A 25,990-nucleotide genomic window follows, 5' to 3' on the forward strand; every position below is an offset into this window, starting at 1 on the left:
TCAGATGTAGGGTTGGTGAATATCCTTTCCCAATTTGATGCTTGCTGTTTTGTCTTTTAACAGTGTGCTTTGCCTTACAGAAACTTTGTAATTTTATGAGGTCACATTTGTCAATTCTTGATCTTAGAGCATAAGCTATTGGTGATCTGTTCAGGAACTTTTCCTCCATGCCCATGTCCTCTAGGGTCTTCCCCAGTTCCTTTTCTATTAGTTTCAGTGTGTCTGGTTTTACATGGGGGTCCTGGATCCACTTGGAGTGAAGTTTAGTACAAGGAGTTAAGAATGGATCAATTTGCATTCTTCTGCATTCTGACCTCCAATTGATCCAGCACTATTTTTTGAAAAGGCTATCTTTTTCCACTAGATGTTTTTGGATCCTTTGTCGAAGATCAAGTGACCATAGGTGTGTGGGTTCATTTCTGGATCGTCAATTCTATTCCATTGGTCCACTTGTCTGTCACGGTGTCAATAGCATGCAGTTTTTAACACTATTGCTCTGTAGTATTGCTTGAAGTCAGGGATACTGATTCCCCCAGAATTTCTTTTGTTGTTGAGAATAGTTTTAGCTATCCTGGGTTATTTGTTATTCCAGACGAATTTGAGAATTGCTTTTTCTAACTCTGTGACAAACTGAGGTTGGATTTTGGTGGGGATTGCATTGAATCTGTAGATTGCTTTTGGCAAGATGGCCATTTTAACTATATTAATCATGCCAATCCATGAGCATGGCAGATTTTTCCATTTTCTGAAGTCTTCTTCGATTTCCTTCTTCAGAGACCTGAAGTTCTTGTCCTATAGATCTTTCACGTTGCTTGAAGTCAGGGATACTGATTTCCCCAGAATTTCTTTTGTTGTTGAGAATAGTTTTAGCTATCCTGGGTTATTTGTTATTCCAGACGAATTTGAGAATTGCTTTTTCTAACTCTGTGAGGAACTGAGGTTGGATTTTGGTGGGGATTGCATTGAATCTGTAGATTGCTTTTGGCAAGATGGCCATTTTAACTATATTAATCATGCTGATCCATGAGCATGGCAGATTTTTCCATTTTCTGAAGTCTTCTTCGATTTCCTTCTTCAGAGACCTGAAGTTCTTGTCCTATAGATCTTTCACGTTGCTTGAAGTCAGGGATACTGATTCCCCCAGAATTTCTTTTGTTGTTGAGAATAGTTTTAGCTATCCTGGGTTATTTGTTATTCCAGACGAATTTGAGAATTGCTTTTTCTAACTCTGTGACGAACTGAGGTTGGATTTTGGTGGGGATTGCATTGAATCTGTAGATTGCTTTTGGCAAGATGGCCATTTTAACTATATTAATCATGCCAATCCATGAGCATGGCAGATTTTTCCATTTTCTGAAGTCTTCTTCGATTTCCTTCTGCAGAGACCTGAAGTTCTTGTCCTATAGATCTTTCAGGTTGCTTGAAGTCAGGGATACTGATTCCCCCCAGAATTTCTTTTGTTGTTGAGAATAGTTTTAGCTATCCTGGGTTATTTGTTATTCCAGACGAATTTGAGAATTGCTTTTTCTAACTCTGTGAGGAACTGAGGTTGGATTTTGGTGGGGATTGCATTGAATCTGTAGATTGCTTTTGGCAAGATGGCCATTTTAACTATATTAATCATGCCGATCCATGAGCATGGCAGATTTTTCCATTTTCTGAAGTCTTCTTCGATTTCCTTCTTCAGAGACCTGAAGTTCTTGTCCTATAGATCTTTCACGTTGCTTGAAGTCAGGGATACTGATTCCCCCAGAATTTCTTTTGTTGTTGAGAATAGTTTTAGCTATCCTGGGTTATTTGTTATTCCAGACGAATTTGAGAATTGCTTTTTCTAACTCTGTGACGAACTGAGGTTGGATTTTGGTAGGGATTGCATTGAATCTGTAGATTGCTTTTGGCAAGATGGCCATTTTAACTATATTAATCATGCTGATCCATGAGCATGGCAGATTTTTCCATTTTCTGAAGTCTTCTTCGATTTCCTTCTTCAGAGACCTGAAGTTCTTGTCCTTTAGATCTTTCACGTGTTTGGTAAGAGTCACCCCAAGATACTTTATACTGTTTGTGGCTATTGTGAAGGGGGTCATTTCCCTAACTTCTTTCTCAGCCTGCTTATCCTTTGAGTATAGGAAGGCAACTGATTTGCTTGAGTTGATTTTATAACCAGCCACTTTGCTGAAGTTGTTTATCAGCTGTAGGAGTTCACTGGTGGAGGTTTTCGGGTCACTTGAGTAGACTATCATGTCATCTGCAAATAGTGATAATTTGACTTCTTCCTTTTCAATTGGTATCTCCTTGGCCTCCTTATGTTGTCTAATTGCTCTAGCTAGAACTTCAAGAACTATATTGAAAAGATATGGAGAGAGAGGACAGCCTTGTCTAGTCCCTGATTTTAGTGGGATTGCTTCAAGTTTCTCTGTATTTAGTTTGATGTTGGTTACTGGTTTGCTCCATATTGCTTTTACTATGTTTAGGTATGAGCCTTGACTTCCTGTTCTTTCCAAGACTTTTAGCATGAAAGGATGCTGAATTTTGCCAAATGCTTTTTCTGCATCTAATGAGATGATCATATGTTTTTTTTCCTTGAGTTTGTTTATGTAGTGGATAGCATTGATGGATTTCCTTATATTGAACCATCCCTGCATCCCTGGGATGAAGCCTGCTTGATCATGGTGGATGATCGTTTTGATGTGTTCTTGGATTCGGTTGGCAAGAATTTTATTAAGTATTTTTGCATCAATATTCATAAGATAAATTGGCCTGAAGTTCTTTTTCTTTGTTGGATCTTTGTGTGGTTTTGGTATCAGCGTAATTGTGGCTTCATAGAACGAGTTGGGTAGAGTTCCTTCTGTTTCTATTTTGTGGAATAGTTTGAAGAGTATTGGTGTTAGGTCTTCTATGAAGGTTTGATAGAATTCTGCACTGAAGCCATCTGGTCCCGTACTTTTTTTTTTTTTTTTTTTTGGTTGGGAGACTTTCTAGGACCCTTTTTATTTCTTCAGGTGTTATGGGACTGTTTAATTGATCTATTTGATCCTGATTTTGTTTTGGTGTCGGATATCTGTCTAGGAAACTGTCCATTTCCTTCAGATTCTCCCTTTGTGTTGAGTACAGGCTCTTGTAGTAGGATCTGATGATTTTTTTTAATTTCCTCACTTTCTGTTGTTATATCTCCCTTTTCATTTCTAAGTTTGTTAATCTGGATACTGTCTCTGTGCCCTTTGTTTAGTCTGGCTAAGGGTTTATCTATCTTGTTGATTTTCTCAAAGAACCAGCTCCTGTTTTTTTTTTTTTTTTTTTTTTTTTTGATTCTTTGTATGGTTCTCTTTGTTTCTACTTGATTGATTTCAGCCCTGAGTTTGATGATTTCCTGCCTTCTACTCCTCCTGGGTGAAATAGCTTTTTTTTTCCCCAGGGCTTTCAGGTGTGTCATTAAACTGGTAATGTATGCTCTCTCCATTTTCTTTTTGGAGGCACTCAGGGCTATGAGTTTTCCTCTTAGCACCGCTTTCATTGTGTCCCATAGATTGGGTATGTTGTGTCTTCATTTTCATTAAGTTCTAAAGAGACTTTTCTTTCTTTATTTATTTCTTATTTGACCAAGGTATTATTGAGTAGAATATTGTTCAGTTTCCACATGTATGTGGGTTTTCTGTTGTTTTTGTTGCTATTGAAGACCACTTTTACTCCATAGTGATCTGATTGGAGGCAGAGGATTAGTTCGATCTTCTTATATTTGTTGAGGTTTGTCTTGTGACCAATTATATGGTCAATTTTGGAGAAGGTACCATGAGGTGCTGAGAAAAAGGTATATTCTTTTGCTTTAGGATAGAATGTTCTATATATATCTGTTAAATCTAATTGGTCCAAAACTTAAATTAGTTTCATTGGGTCCCTTTTCAGTTTCTGTTTTCCTGATCGGTCCATTGAGGAAAGTGCAGTGTTGAAGTCACCCACAATTATTGTGTTAGGTGCAATGTGTGCTTTGAGCTTTAATAAAGTTTCTTTTACGAAAGAGGGTGCCCTTGCATTTTGAGCATAGATGTTCAGGATTGAGAGTTCTTCTTGTTGTATTTTTCCTTTGATCAGCAAGAAGTGTCCCTCAGAGTCTCTTTTGATGACTTTGGGTTGAAAATCAATTTTATCTGATATTAGAATGGCTACTCCAGCTTGTTTCCTGAGACCATTTGCTTGTAAAATTGTCTTCCAGCCTTTTACTCTAAGGTAGTGTTTGTCTTTGACCCTGAGGTGTGTTTCCTGTATGCAGCAAAATGTAGGTTCCTGTTTACGTATCCAGTCGGATAGTCTATGTCTTTTTATTGGGGCATTGAGTCCATTGATGTTAAGAGATATTAAGGAATAGTGATTGGTACTATCTGTCATTTTTGATGTTATTTTTAAAATTTGATTGGTTAACTTCTTTTGGGTTTGATGAGAGAAGGTTACTATGTTGCTTTTTCCAGGGTGAATTTTCCCTCCTTGTATTGGTGTTTTCCTCCTATTATCCTTTGTAGGGCTGGGTTTGTGGATAGATATTGGGTAAACTTGGTTTTGTCATGGAATATCTTAGTTTCTCCATCTATGGTGATTGAGAGTTTTGCTGGATATAGTAGTTTTGGCTGGCATTTGTGTTCTCTTAGAGTCTGCATGAGATCTGCCCAGGATCTTCTAGCCTTCATAGTCTCAGGTGAAAAGTCTGCTGTGATTCTGATAGGTCTTCCTTTATATTGTTACTTGGCCTTTTTCTCTTACTGCCTTTAATATTCTTTCTTTGTTTAGTACATTTGGGGTTTTGATTATTTTGTGATGGGAGGTATTTCTGTTCTGGTCTAGTCTGTTTGGAGTTCTGTAGGCTTCTTGTATATTCATGAGCATCTCTCTCTTTAGGTTAGGAAAGGTTTCTTCCATAATTTTGTTGAAGATATTTGCTGGCCCTTTAAGTTGTAAATCTTCACTCTTATCTATGCCTATAATCCTTAGGTTTGGTCTTCTCATTGTGTCCTGGATTTCCTGGATATTTTGCGTTACAAGCTTTTTGCAGTTTGCATTTTCTTTAACTGTTGAGTCCATGGTTTTTATGGTATCTTCAGCATCTGAGATTCTTTCTTCTATCTGTATTCTGTTGTTGATATTTGCATCTATGTCCCCTGATTTCTTCCCAAGGCTTTCTATCTTCAAAGTTGTCTCCCTTTGTGTTTTCTTAGTTGTTTCTACTTCTGATTTTAGATCTTGGATGGTTTTGCTTAGCTCCTTCACTTGCTTGTTTGTGCTTTCCTGTAATTCTTTAAGAGATTTTTGTGTTTCCTCTTTCATGATCTCAGCCTGTTGACCAAAGTTCTCCGGTATTTCTTTAAGTGATTTTTGCGTTTCCTCCTTATTGGCTTTTGTATTCTCCTGAATTTCTTTCAATGATTTTTGTGTTTACCTTGTAAGGACTTCTAACTTTTGATCCATTTTCTCCTGAACTTCTTTAATATGTCCTTCATGTGTTCCTGTACCAGCATCATGACCAGTGATTTTAAATCCAAATCTTGTTTTACTGGTGTGCTGGGGTATCCAGGACATACTGTTAAAGGAGAATTGGATTCAGATGTTTTCATATTGCTTTGATTTCTGTTAGTGACATTCCTGCATTTGCCTTTTGCCATCTAGTTCTCACTGGTGTTAGTTGGTCTTGTCAATGCTGGACTCACCAGTGCAAGCTGCCCCTTCCCAGGTGGCCTCTGGTGCACAGCTGACCTCCTGCACTTCCTGGAGACAGGGTGCTGTGGCCCAGGCTGTTCAGATCCTGAAGCAGACACCTGAAGGCTACTGCAGGGGCCTGCTGGACTCACCAGAGCACACTGACTTCTCCCACCCGTCTCCCAGATGCCCCTCTTGCCTCTTGCAGTACCTGGAGATGTGGTGTTGCAGCACAGGTTGTTCTGGATCCCGGAGCGTAGATCTGAAGGCTCTTGCCAGAGGACTCAAGACTAGAACCTAAGCTCCGTGCTGGAGCAAGCTTTGCGCTCCCAGTCTGTTTCCAGGTGCACACCACGTCTCTTGCACTTCCTGGAGACTGAGTGCTCTTGGGGTTTTTCTGAAAGATTACTTTATTGCTTTTTCAAGGGTGTAGTTTACCTCCTGGTGTTGGCATTTTCCATCTATTATTCTTTGTAGGGCTGGATTTGTGGAAAAACATCATGTAAATTTGATTTGTCATGGAATATCTTAGTTTCTCCAACTATGTTATTTGATAATTTTGCCGGATATTGTAGCCTGGGCTGGCATTTGTGTTCTCTTAGGGTGTGTATGACATCTACCCAGGGTCTTCTAGCTTTCATATTCTCTGTTAAAAAGTCTCATGTAATTCTGATAGGTCTGCCTTTACATGTTACTTGACTTTTTCCCTCACTACTTTTAATATTTTTTCTTTGTTTTGTGCATTTGGTGTTTTGAGATAATATCCTTAATACTGTAAATATTGACAACTACCCAGGGCAAATGTTCATGGGTCATGGATCTCAGAGGAGAACCTCCTCCCATCATTTTATTAAAACCGTATAATTCTTATCTGCATTCTAAAGACATATCCTTAAATCAACAGATAAATGTAGCTCTCATCTCTCACCAAAAAGATTTTATTTACAACAGAAGGCCATTATAGAAAAATGTAACTGTTTAAAATGCAGAGTGAGCCAGGCAGTGGTGGCGCATACCTTTAATCCCAGGACTTGGGAGGCAGAGGCAGGAGGATTTCTGAGTTCGAGGTCAGCCTGGTCTACAAAGTGAGTCCGAGGACAGCCAGGGCTACACAGAGAAACCCTGTTTTGAAAAAACCAAAATAAAATAAAATAAACTGCACAGAGTGACTGATTATGGTGTTGTCAGACTCAGTGGGTCCATAGCACAACTCCAGTACCCAAAATGATGACTTTAATAGATATTAGGGATAGGTAGTACCGTTGGTAGAACAGCAAATGTGATTGAAATGAAATATGTGTATGAAATGGAAGAATCTTTTTCATTCTGACTGATATTGCCAAAGGGAATTAGTAAATAATTTTTGTCTTTCACTTGCAGCTCTTGAGGAATTGTGATTCAACTCACATTTCATAGCAACAAGCCTTAAAATATATTTTTCCAAATCTCCTATTTATTTATTCTTTTTATGCTAGCTTAACATGTGTTGTTTTTTTAAGTAACTTTCAAACACTCTAACAGAACATGTTTAATGTAAACATAGAATCCAACCAGTCAGTATCAAATATTAAAGGGACACATAACTATACATGTTATCTATTACACTCTTACTGGTTTCATATATTTATGGTTATGTATAAACAAACATAAATAATACATTACCCTAGCTCTTCACACTTGCTACAACATAAATTGTTGACAGTAACATTTCACCTCCTTAAATTCCTATGGTACTTCTATTATGTTTATGAATATTTTGAGGCACATAACTTGCAGAAATATGGCATAGAGCTTAAAAGAAATATTTGCACACATTTTCTTTTCTGATTTTGCAGTCCATGGGTGCTCTTTCTCCTACTCTGCTGAAACAAAGCCAAGTATTATCTTTAAATTGGTGTGTGTGTGTGTGTGTGTGTGTGTGTAAAACAAGTTAAACTTTAAAATTTTAAATATGCTATTTGGATTTATTTTAGGGTCCAAAAATAAGCAGCTTCATCCCACAAAATAAAATAAATGCTTGAATGCTTCAAGTATTGGGAGGGTGTCTTTAAAGAGAGAAAAGGTGCTGGAGCACTTTTAGAAAAACTATTATTATATCAATTGAAACTAGGTTATTTGGGGAATGAAGCTGTTATGTCTCTGGCCTTGATTTCTCTGAAGGACAGATCAACAGTTTCAGCTTAGTGACATTGAACTGTAAAGTGAGAAACTCCATCTTTATATTTAGCTTGCTGTGTTGAGGCTCAGGAAAGGAGTCTAGTCTAAAATGATGGCCTCCTGAACATTTTATTTAATTATATTTATTTATTTAATTATAACTCTTAGAAAAGAAGGTATTACATATATAGAAATGGGGGCTCAATAATGAAGAATACCATGACCAGTGAAAAATAGGTGGATTAGGACTGATAAGCACCCAGTGTATAGAAACCCTTAACACCTACACCAGTGGTTCATTTTTTAATATATATCTGGAATAAGAATAATGTTGTCACTTTCAAGGTCACAAAGCTATAAACATGAGGTTTTTTTGTACTTTCCATTTTGTCATTAGATGTAGTATTGTAGGTCAATCAACACTGAGGTGATATTATCTGAATGATAAATGGCCCCATTGTCTCAGGTATTTGAGTACATGGATACTAATTCATAGTGCTATTTTTGGAGGTGTTATAACCTTGCTGGAAAAAGTCACTAAGAGATAGGTTGTCAGAGTTTATAGCCTCACCTCATTTCTAATTTCCTTCCTCTGCTTTCCCTCACTCCCACCTCCAATCTCTTCCTCCTACCTCTCCCCAAAATCTATTCCACTTCACCTCCCCTCAGAAAATAGCAGGATTTCCAGGGGATATCAAGCTAACATGGCACACCAAGCTTCAATACTATTAGGTACATACCATGACATTAAAGCTGGACAAGGCAACCAGGTAAGAGGTAAAGTATCCCAAGACCAGGCTAAGTCAAAGATAGTCCCAGCTTCCACTGTCAGGCATCCCCCCAAAATACGAAGCTACACAACTGTAGCATATATGCAGAGGCCCTAGGTCAGACCCATACAGGCTTCATGATCTCTGCAAGTTACCATGAGTCCCAGTCAGTTGCTTCTGTGAGCCATGTTCTTTTGCTTACTTACTTACTTACTCCACTGGTTACTCTGATCCAACCCCTACCCCAGCCTTCTTCTGCAGGTCTTGCTGAGTTCTGCCTAGTGTTTGGCCATGGGTCTCTGCATCTGTTTTCATAAGTTGCTGAATACAGTCTCTCTGGTTTCTTTCATGACAATTCTGCTAGGGGGCTCTTGTCCCAGGATACTCTGTAGGCAGGACAAATGTTGGGTTGAAAGTTTTGTGGCTGAGTAGGTATCCTAATCCATCTGCTTACAGAGGATGGTTAGTTCAGGATGGGAGACAAAACTGGAACTGGGGAGCATTTTAGCAGGCTAGGTAGAAACCTAGTGCAGTGGAAATGTTATAGAATTTTTGAGAATAGCAAAGACACTTAGTAATTCATGACATGAAGCCATTCCTCAATTCTGATCTGCTAATATCTGTTTCAGAAACATCCTGATTTCTACATTTTCTCTCAGACTCCAAACTGCATTTGATTATGTTCAAAACATGTGAGGAATGTAAACTCCTCACTTTATACCACTATAGAGTCCTTAGTTTCTTGTTCTAGGTCTCAACAAATCCGTACTTGTTGTAGTTTATATGTTAGTTTGTTTGGTTTGGTTTCCTTTAAATTTTTTTTTTCATTTATTTATGTGTACAGATGTTTCATCTACATGTGTGTTTGTGTAATATGTATGCATCTGATGATGTTAGAACCAGAAGAGTGTCAGACTTGCTAGTACTAGAGTTACATGTGGTTGTGAGTTGCCTCATGTGTGCTGAGAATAAAAAAAAAGGTCTGTCCACTGAACCATATCCTCCAGCTCATTTGTTCTTGTATTCATACTTGAATTTTCTTTTTTTTTTTTTCTTCTCCCTCAGAACGGGAAATAGAATAGATTTTGTAAGGCTGGAGGCAGATGGGAATGGGAGCACACAGGAGATGGAGGGACAGAGGGCAAACATATTTGGAAAGACAATTAGAACTGAGGGTCATCTGAGGGCCATTGTGGAAACTCATAGTGGAAACTGTGTGGAACCTAATAGGATCTCCATAGTGAGGTCTGAACCAGCCATTTTCTGTAACCAGGAAAGCCCTCCAGTTGTGGGTCTGGAACAGCAATCCAGTTGTAAAATCTTCTATCTACAATCTTTTCTACCTGCAAGAAGTGGTGGGGGCAATTGCGGTACAGAGGTTGTCAGAGTGGCCAATAAATGAGTGGTCTAACTTGAAGCCCATGCCACAAGAGGGACACCATGACCACACCCAACAACAATGTCTAGATGGCCAGCAACCAGAAGCTGGATGGCTCAAAGGCCTAGGGTAGAATCAAACACACTACTGAAAAAAATAATGAAAGGATTCATAATGATATTTTGCTATACTCATAGATCAGAGATTAGTCCAATTCTCACCAGAGAGGCTTCCTTCAGAAGCTGCTGGGAACAAAGGCAGAGACTCACAGACAAACAGGCAGAGTGTTCAAACCCACAACAAAAATAGGGAGGAGGAATTGTAGGGGCCAGAGTTTTGAACACTCCAGAAGAACATAGGCCATAGAGTCAACTAAGCAGGGACTGAAGAGGCTCACAGAGACTGTAGTCATTAGGGAAATGCAAATCAAAACAACCCTAAGATTTCACCTCATACCAGTCAGAATGGCTAAGGATAAAAACTCAGGAGACAACAGGTATTGGTGAGGATGTGGAGAAAGAGGAACACTCCTCCACTGCTGGTGGGGTTGCAAGATGTACAACCACTATGGAAATCAGTCTGGAGGTTCCTCAGAAAACTGAACGTGACACTACAGGAGGACCCTGCTATACCACTCCTGGGCATATACACAAAGGATTCCCAGGCATGCAATAAAGGCACATGCTCCCTTATGTTCATAGCAGCCCTATTTGTAGTAGCCAGAAGCTGGAAACAACCCAGGTGTCCCTCAACAGAGGAATGGATACAAAAAATGTGGTATATATACACAATGGAGTACTATTCAGCCATTAGAAACAATGAATTCATGAAATTCGTAGACAAATGGATGGAGCTGGAGAACATCATACTAAGTGAGGTAACCCAGTCTCAAAAGATCAATCATGGTATGCACTCTCTGATAAGTGGATATTAACCTAGAAACTTGGAATACCCAAGAAATAATCCACATATTAAATGATGTCCAAAAAGAACAGAGGAGTGGCCGCTGGTTCTGAAAAGACTCAATGCAACAGTATAGGGGAATACCAGAACAGGTAAGTGGGAAGGGGTAGATGGAGGAACAGGGGGAGGGAAGAGGGCTTATGGGACTTGCAGGGAGTCGGGACCCAGAAAAGGGGAAATCATTTGAAATGTAAATAAAGAATGCATTGAATTAAAAAAAAACAAAACATTGCTGAGGACTTTTTATTGTTCCACTACACTAAGACAGGTAAAAAGAAATAGTTATATGAGCTTTGATTATTTGAAAGCAAGGGCCTCAGGTTCTTACAGCCTTTAGTAATATTATATTAAGTATGTAGATAAAAGAAAAGGAGAGGGAGTTGGACTCCACTTTGTGACAGAGGATGAAGAAAACTGACAGGTACTCCAGAGAAATAGCAGGTAAAGGAAACACCAGAAATGTGACTGAAGATTTGGAAATCTCTAAATTGATTCTGATTGGAATGGAAAAGATATTATGCATAACCCAATTTACAAAGCTATCCTTAGTTGGGTTAAGAGATTGTCTACATCTTAATGGTCCCTAGGTATGTGGCCTCAGAATATCTTTGGAAGAAGAAATGAGACTAATTTATACATAAAGTTGTTTTACCCACAAATTTAAAAAGAAGAAGAAATTTGTTACATGCAAATTTAAAATGAAGACAAATAAGAATATTAACTATTTTGCTATTATTATGTGCAGGCATCTCATGCTGAAAGTAGATCTACTAGCTTATTTCTATTCCTAAACATTTTCCCAAAGTGTATTACCGAAGCCATTCTTAGGTTTAAATGCCATTTGGAGTTTATAAATAGTTCAATTTTTTAGTATAAATTGACAGTCCCCTGTCACATATGTGAATTTCATCAGAAAATGAGTTTTTTATAAAATGACTAGATGCCCATATTACTCTGTCAAAGTTACTCAAACTCCTGAAGATTCTGTATGGCAAGAAAAATCCCAGGGCTAACATTTGCAGTTAAGCACAACTAGCCATACCTCAAATTCATGTAGAATCCCCATGAAAAGCTAAGGGGGAATTTGGATTGTCCCTCCATATTATATGTCTGAGGTTTCAGAAGGGATATATGATGATATTTACTACTTCTTTGCCATTTTAGTGACTTGCAGATATTGAAATTGAACTCTTATGGCTAGAAAAGTAATTTTAAATCCAAACATACCCTCATAGTTTGTATAACACAAGACATCATTAGATTTTCCAATGGTAGATTTATTTCCCACTGACCTCTTTTTTTATCACTGGATTCAGTCCTGGTTTTGTTAATGGATCACTCATCAGATGCTGAGCTAGTCTCCCCCCCCCCCCCCCCACACACACATACACTTTTATTCCTAAAATATTTTTCCAGGAATTGTTTCATATTTTCTGGTATTGGTTTCATAAGATTTTCTATCCCTCCATTTTATTCAACAAGCAACTTTTGTAGCAACCATTAAAAAAATCTACTTGTGGTCAAACATAGCAACATATTGAATAGAGTATTGTTCAGCTTCCATGTGTATGTGGGCTTTCTATTGTTTTTGTTGCTATCAACGACCAGCCTTATTCCATGGTGATCTGATACAAAGCATGGGATTATTTCAATCATCATGTATCTGTTGAGACCTGTTTAGTCTTTGTTTATCTGGTCAATTTTGGAGAAGGTACCATGAGGTGGTGAGAAGAAGGTACACTCTTTTATTTTAAGAGAAAATGTTCTATAGGAATCTGTTAAATCCACGTGGTTTATAAATTCTGTTGATTGCAATGTGACTCTGTTTATTTTCTGTTTCCATGATCTGTCCATAGCTAAGAGTCAGATGTTGGTTCCCTGTGGCACAGAGCTTAGGCTTCAGTCCTGAGGCCTCTGGCGGTAGCCCTCGGACCTCTCCGCTACCAGATCCAGATCAGCCTGAGCAGCAGCGCCACATCTCCAGGTCCTGAAAGAGGCAGGTAGAGCTTCCAGGCGGCCAGCGGAGAGAAGTCGGTGTGCTCCTGTGAATCCAGCGGGCCCCAGCAGGAGCCTTCAGGTGTCTGCTTCGGGGTCTGAACAGCCTGGACAACAACACCCTGTCTCCAGGCAGTGCAGGAGGTAAGCTGTGCACCAGAGGCCACCTGGGAAGGGGCAGCTTGCACTGGTGAGTCCAGCATTGACAACACCAACTAACACCAGTGAGAACTAGATGGCAAAAGGCAGACTCAGGAACGTTACTAACAGAAATCAAGGCAATATGGCAACATCTGAAACCAGTTCTCCTTTACCAGCATGTCCTGGATACCCCAGCACACCAGTAAAACAAGATTTGGATTTAAAATCACTGGTCATGATGCTGGTACAGGAACACATGAAGGACATACTTAGAGAAATTCAGGAGAAAATGGATCAAAAGTTAGAAGCCCTTGCAATGGAAACACAAAAATCATTGAAAGAAATCCAGGAGAATACAAAAGCCAATAATGAGGAAACACAAAAAACACTTAAAGAAATACATGAGAACTTTGGTCAACAGGCTGAGGTCATGAAAGAGGAAACACAAAAATCTCTTAAAGAATTACAGGAAAGCACAAACAAGGAAGTGAAGGACCTAAGCAAAACAATCCAGGATCTAAAATCAGAAGTAGAAACAACTAAGAAAACTCAAAGGGAGACAACTTTGGAGATAGAAAGCCTTGGGAAGAAATCAGTGGACATACATGCAAATATCAACAACAGAATACAAGAGATAGAAGAAAGAATCTCAGATGCTGAAGATACCATAGAAACCATGGACTCAACAGTTAAAGAAAATGCAAAATGCAAAAAGGTTGTAACCCAAAAATATCCAGGAAATCCAGGACACAATGAGAAGACCAAACCTAAGGATTATAGGCATAGATGAGAGTGAAGATTTACAACTTAAAGGGCCAGCAAATATCTTCAATAAAATTATGGAAGAAAACTTCCCTAACCTAAAGAGAGAGATGCCCATGAATATACAAGAAGCCTACAGAACTCCAAACAGACCGGACCAGAACAGAAATACTTCCTGTCACATAATAATCAAAACACCAAATGTACTAAACAAAGAAAGAATATTAAATGCAGTAAGAGAAAAAGGCCAAGTAACATATAAAGGAAGACCTATCAGAATCACAGCAGACTTTTCACCTGAGAATATGAAGGTTAGAAGATCCTGGGCAGATCTCATGCAGACTCTAAGAAAACACAAATGTCAGCCAAAACTACTATACCCAGCAAAACTCTCAATCACCGTAGATGGAGAAACTAATATATTCCATGACAAAACCAAATTTACGCAATATCTATCCAAAAACCCAGCCCTACAAAGGATAATAGGAGGAAAACACCAATACAAGGAGGGAAAATTCACCCTGGAAAAAGCAAGATAGTAACCTTTCATCAAACCCAAAAGAAGTTAACCAATCAAATTTAAAAAATAACGTCAAAAATGACAGGAAGTAACAATCACTATTCCTTAATATCTCTTAACATCAATGGACTCAATGCCCCAATAAAAAGACATAGACTAACTGACTGGATATGTAAACAGGACCCTACATTTTGCTGCTTACAGGAAACACACCTAAGGGTCAAAGACAAACACTACCTTAGAGTAAAAGGCTGGAAGACAATTTTACAAGCAAATGGTCTCAGGAAACAAGCTGGAGTAGCCATTTTAATATCAGATAAAATTGACTTTCAACCCAAAGTCATCAAATGAGACTCTGAGGGACACTTCTTGCTGGTCAAAGGAAAAATACAACAAGAAGAACTCTCAATCCTGAACATCTATGCTCCAAATGCAAGGGAACCCTCATTTGTAAAAGAAACTTTATTAAAGCTCAAAGCACAGATTGCACCTAACACAATAATTGTGGGTGACTTCAACACTGCACTTTCCTCAATGGACCAATCAGGAAAACAGAAACTAAACAGGGAGATAATGAAACTAATTGAAGCTTTGGACCAATTTGATTTGACAGATATATATATATATATATATATATATATATATATATATATATATATATATATATATATATAACATTCTATCCTAAAGCAAAAGAATATACCTTTTTCTCAGCACCTCATGGTACCTTCTCCAAAATCGACCATATAATTGGTCACAAGACAGACCTCAACAAATATAAGAAGATCGAACTAATCCCATGCCTCCAATCAGAACACTATGGAGTAAAAGTGGTCTTCAATAGCAACAAAAACAACAGAAAACCCACATACACGTGGAAACTGAACAATATTCTGCTCAATGATACCTTGGTCAAGGAAGAAATAAAGAAAGAAATTAAAGACTTTTTAGAACACAATGAAAATGAAGACACAACATACCCAAATCTATGGGACACAATGAAGGCAGTGCTAAGAGGAAAACTCATAGCCCTGAGTGCCTCCAAAAAGAAAATGGAGAGAGCATACATTACCAGCTTAATGACACATCTGAAAGCCCTGGAACAAAAAGAAGCTATTTCACCCAGGAGGAGTAGAAGGCAGGAAATCATCAAACTCAGGGCTGAAATCAATCAAGTAGAAACAAAGAGAACCATACAAAGAATCAACAAAACCAGGAGCTAGTTCTTTGAGAAAATCAACAAGAAAGATAAACCCTTAGCCAAACTGACCAAAGGGCACAGAGAAAGTATCCAAATTAACAAACTTAGAAATGAAAAGGGAGATATAACAACGGAAACTGAGGAAATCCAAAAAATCATCAGATCCTACTACAAGAGCCTGTACTCAACACAACTGGAGAATCTGGAGGAAATGGACAATTTCCTTGACAGATACCAAATACCAAAATTAAATCAGGACCAAATAGATCATCTAAACAGTCCCATAATGCCTAAAGAAATTGAAGGAGTCATAGGAAGTCTTCCAACCAAAAAAGCACAGGACCAGATGGTTTCAGTGCAGAATTCTATCAGACCTTCAAAGAAGAGTTAACACCAATACTCTTCAAACTATTCCACAAAATAGAAACAGAAGGAACACTACCCAATTCCTTCTATGAAGCCACAATTACATTGATACCAAAACCACACAAAGATCCAACAAAGAAAGAGAACTTCAGACCAATTTCCCTTATGAACATCGATGCAAAAATACTCAATAAAATTCTCGCCAACCGAATCCAAGAACACATCAAAATGATCATCCACCATGATCAAGTAGGCTTTATCCTGGGAATGCAGGGTTGGTTCAATATACGGAAATCCATCAATGCAATCCACTACATAAACAAACTCAAAGAAAAAAAACCACATGGCCATTTCATTGGATGATGAAAAAGCATTTGACTAAATTCAGAATCCTTTCATGCTTAAAGTCTTGGGGAGAACAGGAATACAAGGCCCATACCTAAACATAGTAAAAGCAATATACAGCAAACCGGTAGCCAGCATCAAACTAAAAGGAGAGAATCTTGAAGCAATCCCACTAAAATCAGGGACTAGACAGGGCTGCCCCCTTTCTCTTTATCTTTTCAATATTGTACTTGAGGTTCTAGCTCAGGCAATTCAGCAACATAAGGAGGTCAAAGGGATACAAATTGGAAAGGAAGAAGTCAAACTATCATTATTTGCAGATGACATGATAGTCTACCTAAGTGACCCAAAAAAACTCCACTAGAGAACTCCTACAGCTGATAAACAACTTCAGCAAAGTGGCAGGTTATAAAATCAACTCAAGCAAATCAGTGGCCTTCCTATACTCAAAGGATAAGCAGGCTGAGAAAGAAATTAGGGAAATGACCCCCTTCACAATAGCCACAAACAGTATAAAGTATCTTGGGGTGACTCTTACCAGACATGTGAAAGATCTGTATGACAAGAACGTCAAGACTCTGAAGAAGGAAATGGAAGAAGACCTCAAAAAATGGGAAAACCTCCCATGCTCATGGATCTGTAGAATCAATATAGTTAAAATGGCCATTTTGCCAAAAGTAATCTACAGATTCAATGCAATACCCATCAAATTCCCAACTCAATTCTTCACAGAGTTAGAAAGAGCAATTCTCAAATTCATCTGGAATAACAAAAACCCAGGATAGCTAAAACTATTCTCAGCAACAAAAGAAATTCTGGGGGAATTAGTATCCCTGACCTCAAGCAATACTACAGAGCAATAGTGTTAAAAACTGCATGGTATTGGTACAGTGACAGGCAGGAGGATCAATGGAACAGGATTGAAGATCCAGAAATGAACCCACATACCTATGGCCACTTGATCCTCGACAAAGAGGCTGAAAACATCCAATGGAAAAAGGATAGCCTTTTCAACAAATGGTGCTGGTTCAACTGGAGGTCAGCATGCAGAAGAATGCGAATTGATCCATCCTTGTCTCCTTGTACTAAGCTCAAATCAAATGGATCAAGGACCTCCACATAAAGCCAGACACTCTGAAGTTAATAGAAAAGGAACTGGAGAAGTCCCTTGAGGACATCGGTACAGGGAGAAAGTTTCTGAACAGAACACCAATAGCATATGCTCTAAGAGCAAGAATTGACAAATGGGACCTCATAAAATTACAAAGTTTCTGTAAGGCAAAGGACACCTTCAAGAGGACAAATCGGCAACCAACAAATTGGGAAAAGATCTTCACCAATCCTACATCAGATAGAGGGCTAATATCCAATATATATAAAGAACTCAAGAAGTTAGACTCCAGAAAACCAAACAACCCCATTTAAAAATGGGGTACAGAGTTAAACAACGAATTCTCACCTGAAGAACTTCGGATGGCGGAGAAGCATCTTAAAAAATGCTCAACTTTATTAGTCATTAGGGAAATGCAAATCAAAACAACCCTGAGATTTCACCTTACACCAGTCAAAATGGCTAAGATTAAAAATTCAGGAGATAGCAGGTGTTGGAGAGGGTGTGGAGAAAGAGGAACACTCCTCCACTGCTGGTGGGGTTGCAAATTGGTACAACCACTCTGGAAATCATTCTGGCGGTTCCTCTGAAAACTGGGCACCTCACTTCCAGAAGATCCTGCTATACCACTCCTGGGCATATACCCAGAGGATTCCCCACCATGTAATAAGGATACATGCTCTACTATGTTCATAGCAGCCCTATTTATAATTGCCAGATGCTGGAAAGAACCCAGGTATCCCTCAACAGAAGAGTGGATGTAAAAAATGTGGTATATCTACACAATGGAGTACTATTCAGCCATTAGAAACAATGAATTCATGAAATTCTTAGGCAAATGGATGGACCTAGAGAACATCATACTAAGTGAGGTAACCCAGACCTAAAAGATGAATCATGGTATGCACTCACTAATAAGTGGATATTAACCTAGAAACCTGGATTACCCAAAACATAATCTATACATCAAATGAGGTACAAGAAGAAAGGAAGAGTGGCCCCTTGTTTTGAAAAGACTCAATGAAGCAGTATTCAGCAAAACCAGAACGGGGAAGTTGGAAGGGGTGGGTGGGAGGACAGGGGGAGAGAAGGGGGCTTACGGGACTTTCTGGGAGTGGGGGGCCTAGGAAAGGGGAAATCATTTGAAATGTAAATAAAAAATATATCGAAAAAATGTGGTATATTTAAAAAAAATAAAACGTTTTTAATGAAGGTTTTTAAAAAAAAAGAGTCAGATGTTGAAGTTTCCCACTGTTACTGTTTGAGGTGGAATGTGTGCTTTGAGCCTTAGTAAAGATTCTTTTACTAATGTGGGTGACCTTGCATTTGTAGCATAGATGTTTAGAATTGAGAGTTCTTCTTCGGAGATTTTTCCTTTTATGATCCTGAAGTGTCCTTCCTTATGTTTTTTGATAGCTTTAGGTTGAGAGTTAACTTTATCTTACATTAGAATGGCTGCTCCACATTGTTCCTTGAGTCCATTTGCTTCAAAAACAGTTTTCCAGTATTATTCTTTGAAGTAGTGTCTGTCCTTATCATGGAGGTGGTTGTCTTGTATGCAGCAAAAGGTTGGATTTAAAATCATTGGTCATGATGCTGTTACAGGATCACATGAAGGACATAAATAAATTCCTTAAAGAAATTCAGGAGAAAATGGATCAAAAGTTAGAAGCCCTTACAAGGGAAACACAAAAATCATTGAAAGAAATTCAGGAGAATTCAGAAGCCAATAAGGAGGAAACGAGAAAATCAGTTAAAGAAATACAGGTGAACTTTGGTCAACAGGCTGAAGTCATGAAAGAGGAAACAAAAAAATCTCTTAAAGAATTACAGGAAAAAATAAACAAGCAAGTGAGGGAGCTAAGCAAAACCACTTAGGATCTAAAATCAGAAGTAGAAACAACTAAGAAATCACAAAGGGAGACAACTTTGGAGATAGAAAACCTTAAGAAGAAATCAGGGACCATAGATGCAAATATCAAAAACAGAATACAAGAGATGTGAGAAAGAATCTCAGATGCCGAAGATACCATAGAAACCATTGACTCAACAGTTAAAGAAAATGCAAAATGCAAAAAGCTTGTATCCCAGAACATCCAGGAAATCCATGACACAATGAGAAGACCAAACCTAAGGCTTATAAGTATAGATGAGAGTGAAGATTTACAGCTGAAAGGGCCAGCAAATACTCTTCCAACTTAAAGAGAGAGATGCCCATGAATATACAAGAAGCCTACAGAAATCTAAACAGACTGAACCTGAGCAGAAATACCTTCTGTTACATAATAATCAAAACCCCAAATGCACTAAACAAAGAAAGAATATTAAAGGCAGCAAGAGAAAAAGGACAAGTAACATATAAAAGAAGACCTATCGGAATCACACCAGACTTCTCACCAGAGACCCTGAAAGTTAGATCCGGGGCAGATCTCATGCAGACTCTAAGAGAACACAAATGCCAGTCAAGACTACTATACCCAGCAAAACTCTCAATCACCATAGATGGAGAAACCAAGATATTCCATGAAAAACAAAATTTACACAATATCTTTCTACAAACCCAGCTCTACAAAGAATAATAGGAGGAAAACTCCAATACAAGGAGGGAAACGACACCCTGGAAAAAGCAAGATAGTTACCTTCTTTCATCAAATCCAAAAGAAGATAACCACTCAAATATGAAAATAACATCGAAAATGACAGGAAGTAATAATCACTATTCCTTAATATCTCTTAATGTCAATGGACTCAACTCCCAAATAAAAAGACATAGACTAACAGACTGGATAAGGAAAAAGGACCCTCCATTTTGATGCATACAGGAACCACACCTCAATGTCAAAGACAAAAACTACCTTAGAGTAAAAGGCTGGAAGCCAATTTTATAAGCCAATGGTCGCAGGAAACTATCCGGAGTAGCCAATCTAATATCAGATAAAATTGAATTTCAACCTAAAGTCATCAAAAGAGACACAGAAGGACACTTCTTGCTGGTCAAAGGAAAAATCCACCAAGAAGAACTTTGAATTTTGAACAACTATGCGCCAAATGCAAGGGCACCCTCATTCGTAAAAGAAACTTTACTAAAGCTCAAAGCACACATTGCACCTAACACAATAATTGTGAGGGACTTCAACACTCCACTCTCCTCAATGGAATGATCAGGAAAACAGAAACTAAACAGGGATACAATAAAACTAATTGAAGATTTGGACCAATTGGACTTGACTGATATTTATAGAATATTTCACCCTAAAACAAAAGAATATACCTTTTTCTCAGCACCTCATGTTACCTTCTCCAAAATCGGCCATATAATTGGTCACAAGACAGACCTCAACAAATATAAAAAGATCAAACTAATCCCATGCCTCCTATCAGATCACTATGGAGTAAGAGTGGTCTTCAATGGCAACAAAAACAACAGAAAGCCCACATACACATGGGGGCTGAACAATACTCTACTCAATGACACCTTGGCCAAAGAAGAAATAAAGAAAGAAATCAGAGACTTTTTAGAATTCAATGAAAATGAAGGCACAACATACCCAAATCTTTGGGACACAATGAAAGCAGTACTAAGAGGAAAACTCATAGCCCTGAGTGCCTCCAAAAAGAAAATGGAGAGTGCATGCACTAGCAGTTTAAAGACACACCTGAAAGCCCTGGAACAAAAAGAATCCAACTCACCCAGGAGGAGTAGAAGGCAGGAAATCATCAAACTCAGGGCTGAAATCAGTCAAGTGCAAACAAAGAGAACCATACAATGAATTAATGAATCCAGGAGCTGTTTTTTTTGTTTTTGTTTTTTTTTGTTGTTGTTTTTGTTTTTGTTTTTTTTGAGAAAGTCAATAAGATCGATAAACCCTTAGCCTGACCGACCAAAGGGCAGAGAGATCATATCCAAATTAACAAAATTAGAAATGAAAAGGGGGATATTACAACAGAAACCAAGGAAATTCAAAAAATCATCAGATCCTACTATAAAAGCCTATACTAAACACAACTGGAGAATCTGGAGGAAATGGACAATTTCCTAGACAGATACATAATACCAAAATTAAATCAGGACCAAAGAGATCATGTAAAAAGTCCCATAACCCCTAAAGAAATAGAAGGGTTCGTAAATAGCCTTCCAACCAAAAAAAGCATAGGACCACATGGCTTCAGTGCAGAATTCTATCAGACCTTCAAAGAAGACCTAACACCAATACTCTTCAAATTATTCCACAAAATAGAAACAGAAGGAACACTACCCAATTCCTTCTATGAAGCCACAATTAAGCTGATACCAAAACCACACAAAGATCCTACAAAGAAAGAGAACTTCAGACCAATTTCCCTTATGAACATTGATGCAAAAATACTCAATACAATTCTTGCCAACCAAATCCAAGAACACATAAAAACGATCATCCATCATGATCAAGTAGGCTTTATTCCAGGGATGCAGGGTTGGTTCAATATATGGCAATCCATCAATACAATCCACTACATAAACAAACTCAAAGAAAAAAAAAAAAAACACATGGTCATTTCATTGGTTGCTGAAAAAGCATTTGACCAAATTCATCATCCTTTCATGCTTAAAGTCTTGGAAAGTACAGGAATTCAAGGCCCATACCTAAACATAGTAAAAGCAATATACAGCAAACCGGTAGCCAGCATCAAACTAAATGGAGAGAAACTTGAAGCAATCCCACTAAAATCAGGGACTAGACAGGGCTGCCCCCTTTCTCCTTATCTTTCCAATATAGTACTTGAGGTACTAGCTCGGGCAATTAGACAACATAAGGAGTTCAAAGGGTACAAATTGGAAAGGAAGAAGTCAAACTATCATTATTTACAGATGATATGATAGTCTACCTAAATGACCCAAAAAAATCCACTAGAGAACTCCTACAGCTGATAAACAACTTCAGCAAAGTGGCAGGTTATAAATTCAACTCAAGCAAATCAGTGGCCTTCCTATACTCAAAGGATAAGCAGGGTGAGATAGAAATTAGGGAAATGACACCCTTCACAATAGCCAGAAACAGTATAAAGTACCTTGGGGTGACTCTTACCAAACATGTGAAAGATTTGTATGACAAGAACTTCAAGACTCTGTAGAAGGAAATGGAAGAAGACCTCAAAAAATGGAAAAACCTCCCATGCTCATGGATCAGCAGGATTAATATAATTAAAATGGCCAGTTTGCCAAAAGCAATATACAGATTCAATGCAATACCCATCAAAATCCCACCTCAATTCTTCATAGAGTTAGAAACAGCAATTCTCAAATTCATCTAGAATAACAAAAAACCTAGGATAGCTAAAACTATTCTCAACATCAAAAGAAATTCTGCGGGAATCAGTATCCCTGACCTCAAGCAATACTACAGAGCAATAGTGTTAAAAACTGCATGGTATTGGTACAGTGACAGGCAGGCAGATCAAAGGAACAGGATTGAAGATCCAGAAATGAACCCATACACCTATGGCCACTGGATCCTGGACAAAGGGGCTGAAAACATCCAATGGAAAAAAGATAGCCTTTTCAACAAATGGTGCTGGTTCAACTGGAGGTCAGCATGCAGAAGAATGTGAATTGATCCATCCTTGACACCTTGTACTAAGCTCAACTCCAAATGCATCAAGGACCTCCCCTTAAAGCCAGACACTCTGAAGCTAATAGAAACTGGGGAAGAACCTTGAGGACATAGGTACAGGGGGGAAGTTTCTGAACAGAACACCAATAGCATATGCTCTAAGATCAAGAATTGACAAATGGGACCTCATAAAATTACAAAGTTTCTGTATGGCAAAGGACACCATCAAAAGGACAAATCAGCAACCAACAAATTGGGAAAAGATCTTCACCAATCCTACATCAGATAGAGGGCTAATATCCAATATATACAAAGAACTCAAGAAGTAGACCCCAGAAAACCAAATAACCCCATTAAAAATGGGGTACAGAGTTAAACAAGGAATTCTCACCTGAAGAATTCAGATGGTGGAGAAACATCTTACAAAATGCTCAACTTCATTAGTCCTTAGGGAAATGCAAATCAAAACAACCCTGAGATTTCACCTTACACCAGTCAGAATGGCTAAGATTAAAAACTCAGGAGGCAGCAGGTGTTGGCAAGGATGTGGAGAAAGAGGAATACTCCTCCACTCCTGGTGGGGTTGCAAATTGGTACATTCACTCTGGAAATCAGTCTGGCCGTTCCTCAGAAAACTGGGCATGTCACTTCTGAAAGATCCTGCTATATCACTGCTGGGCATATACCCGGAGGATTTCCCAGCATGTATTAAGGATATATGCTCCACTATGTTCATAGCAGCCCTATTTATAATTGCCAGAAGCTGGAAAGAACCCAGGTATCCCTCAATAGAAGAGTGGATGCAAAAAATGTGGTATATCTACACAATGGAGTACTATTCAGCCATTAGAAACAATAAATTCATGAAATTCTTAGACAAATGGATGGAGCTGGAGAACATCATACTAAGTGAGGTAACCCAGTCTCAAAAGGTCAATCATGGTATGCACTCACTAATAAGTGGATATTAGCCTGGAAAACTGGAATACCCAAAACATAATCCACACATCAAATGAGGTATAAGAACGGAGGAGTGGCCCCTGGTTCTGGAAAGACTCAGTGTAGCAGTATAAGGCAAAACCAGAACAGGGATGGGTGAAGGGGTGGGTGGGAGAACAGGGGGAGGGAAGGGGGCTTATGTGACTTTCGGGGAGCAGGGGACCAGAAAAGGGGAAATCATTTGAGATGTAAATAAACAATATATCGAATAAAAAAAACAAAAAAGCAAACAAAAAAACAATAGCCATCTTTTCTATCTTCTATTTGTTTATAGCTTACACAACTTTTCCCTATTTTAGGGAACATACAAGCATATAATCAGCAGAGTGGCAGTAAATTGGAACTTGCTGGTACAGCTGGGGTTCCATCCACTCTTGTCCCAGAGGCTGTGCAAGGTCATTTCAGTTTTTCCTTGCATAGAGAAGATTTTAAAATTATCCATGCATTTCAATGGTCATGGTAACGGATGCTCATAGCTATCAGACAAACAGAGATCCTGCCACTGTCTTGCCTAATTCTGTGTTCTGATAGGATGAGACACTGTTATAGAAAAACACAAGAGGAAGCCTCCAATCCTCTCTATTGCCTAATTCTACTAAGGAAAATCAGAAATGTATAGGTGCAAACCAAGTGAACATACATGGTAGTTCCTAGAGGGACTTTATAACAGTTATCATTAGATAATTTCGTCATTAATTCTTGACACAGCATCTGGAACTTAGAATACAACATGGTGTAATGGTACTAACATAAAACTACAATGCAAAGGGAACCAGAATTCCTACTCCTGGATCTGTTCTAACCAAACTGATTATCCTAGGTCATAAAATCAGAAGTAGGCATTTATATGAAAGCCTCATACTTCTAAGTATAACCTGGCATGAAAATTCAAGTATGAGCTAGGGCCTTTGCTATATATTATGGTTGTATAGCTTTGTGTTTTTGTGGGAGTCCTAACAGTGTGACTCTTATGTCTATTCTTGGTATGCTTTTCTTCCTTCAAGAAAAGCCTAGTCTAGCTTTTATATAAGGGTTTATGGCGAATCTTAATAAATCTTGTTATGCTGTGTTCAGTTCATATCCCTCGGAAGTCTGTTGTGCTCTAAAGAGAAATAGAGGAGTAGTAGATCTGGGAGAAAGAGAAGAGTGGGGGTAGAAGGAGTGGAGGGAGGGCATGCTGTGTTGAGATGTACTGTGTTAATAAAACCTATTTTTAATTTTTAATTTTTTTAATATTCTAACTTCTTTGTTTACATTCCAAAATGCTTTCCCCTTTCCCAGTTCCCCCCTCCCCATATGTCCCATAAGCCTTCTCTACACCCATACTCCAATCACCTCCCTCCTTTTTCTCTGTCCTGGTACTCCCCTACAATGCTGGATCTGGCCTTTCCAGGATCACGGCCCTCTCCTTACTTCTTCATGGGAGTCATTTGTTATGCAACTTGTGGCTTGGGTATTCAGAGCTTCTGGGCTAGTTAATATCCACTTATCAGTGATTCCATTCCATGTGTATTCTTTTGTGATTGGGTTACCTCACTGTACTGGCTAGTTTTGTGTGTCAACTTGACACAGGCTGCAGTTATCACAGAGAAAGGAGCTTCAGTTGGGGAAGTGCCTCCATGAGATCCAGCTGTGGGGCATTTTCTCAATTAGTGATCAAGTGGGGAAGGCCCTTTTTGGGTGGTTCCACCTTTGGGCGGGTATTCTTGGGTTCTATAAGAGAGCAAGCTGAGCAAGCCAGGGGAAGCAAGCCAGTAAGAAACATCCCTTCATGACCTCTTCATCAGCTCTTGCTTCCTGACCTGCTTGAGTTCCAGTCCTGACTTCCTTTAGTGATGAACTGCAACGTGGAAGTGTAAGCTCAATAAACTCTTTCCTCCCCAACTTGCTTCTTGGTCATGATATTTGTGCAGGAATAGAAACCCTGACTAAGACACTCACTTAGAATGATATTATCCAGTTCCAACCACTTGCCTACAAATTTCATGAATTCATTGTTTTTAATTGCT

At 38.6% G+C, this 25,990-nt stretch overlaps 1 pseudogene; it reads left to right on the top strand.

Annotated features, from left to right (window-relative positions):
- Positions 1 to 8,543: 8,543 nt before the first annotated feature.
- Positions 8,544 to 25,990, top strand: part of LOC127674719 (E3 ubiquitin-protein ligase RNF125-like) — a 62,930-nt pseudogene continuing 45,483 nt past the window's right edge.

The sequence above is a fragment of the Apodemus sylvaticus genome, chromosome X (genome assembly GCF_947179515.1).
Source record: "Apodemus sylvaticus chromosome X, mApoSyl1.1, whole genome shotgun sequence".
In the NCBI taxonomy this organism is placed as follows: domain Eukaryota; kingdom Metazoa; phylum Chordata; class Mammalia; order Rodentia; family Muridae; genus Apodemus; species Apodemus sylvaticus.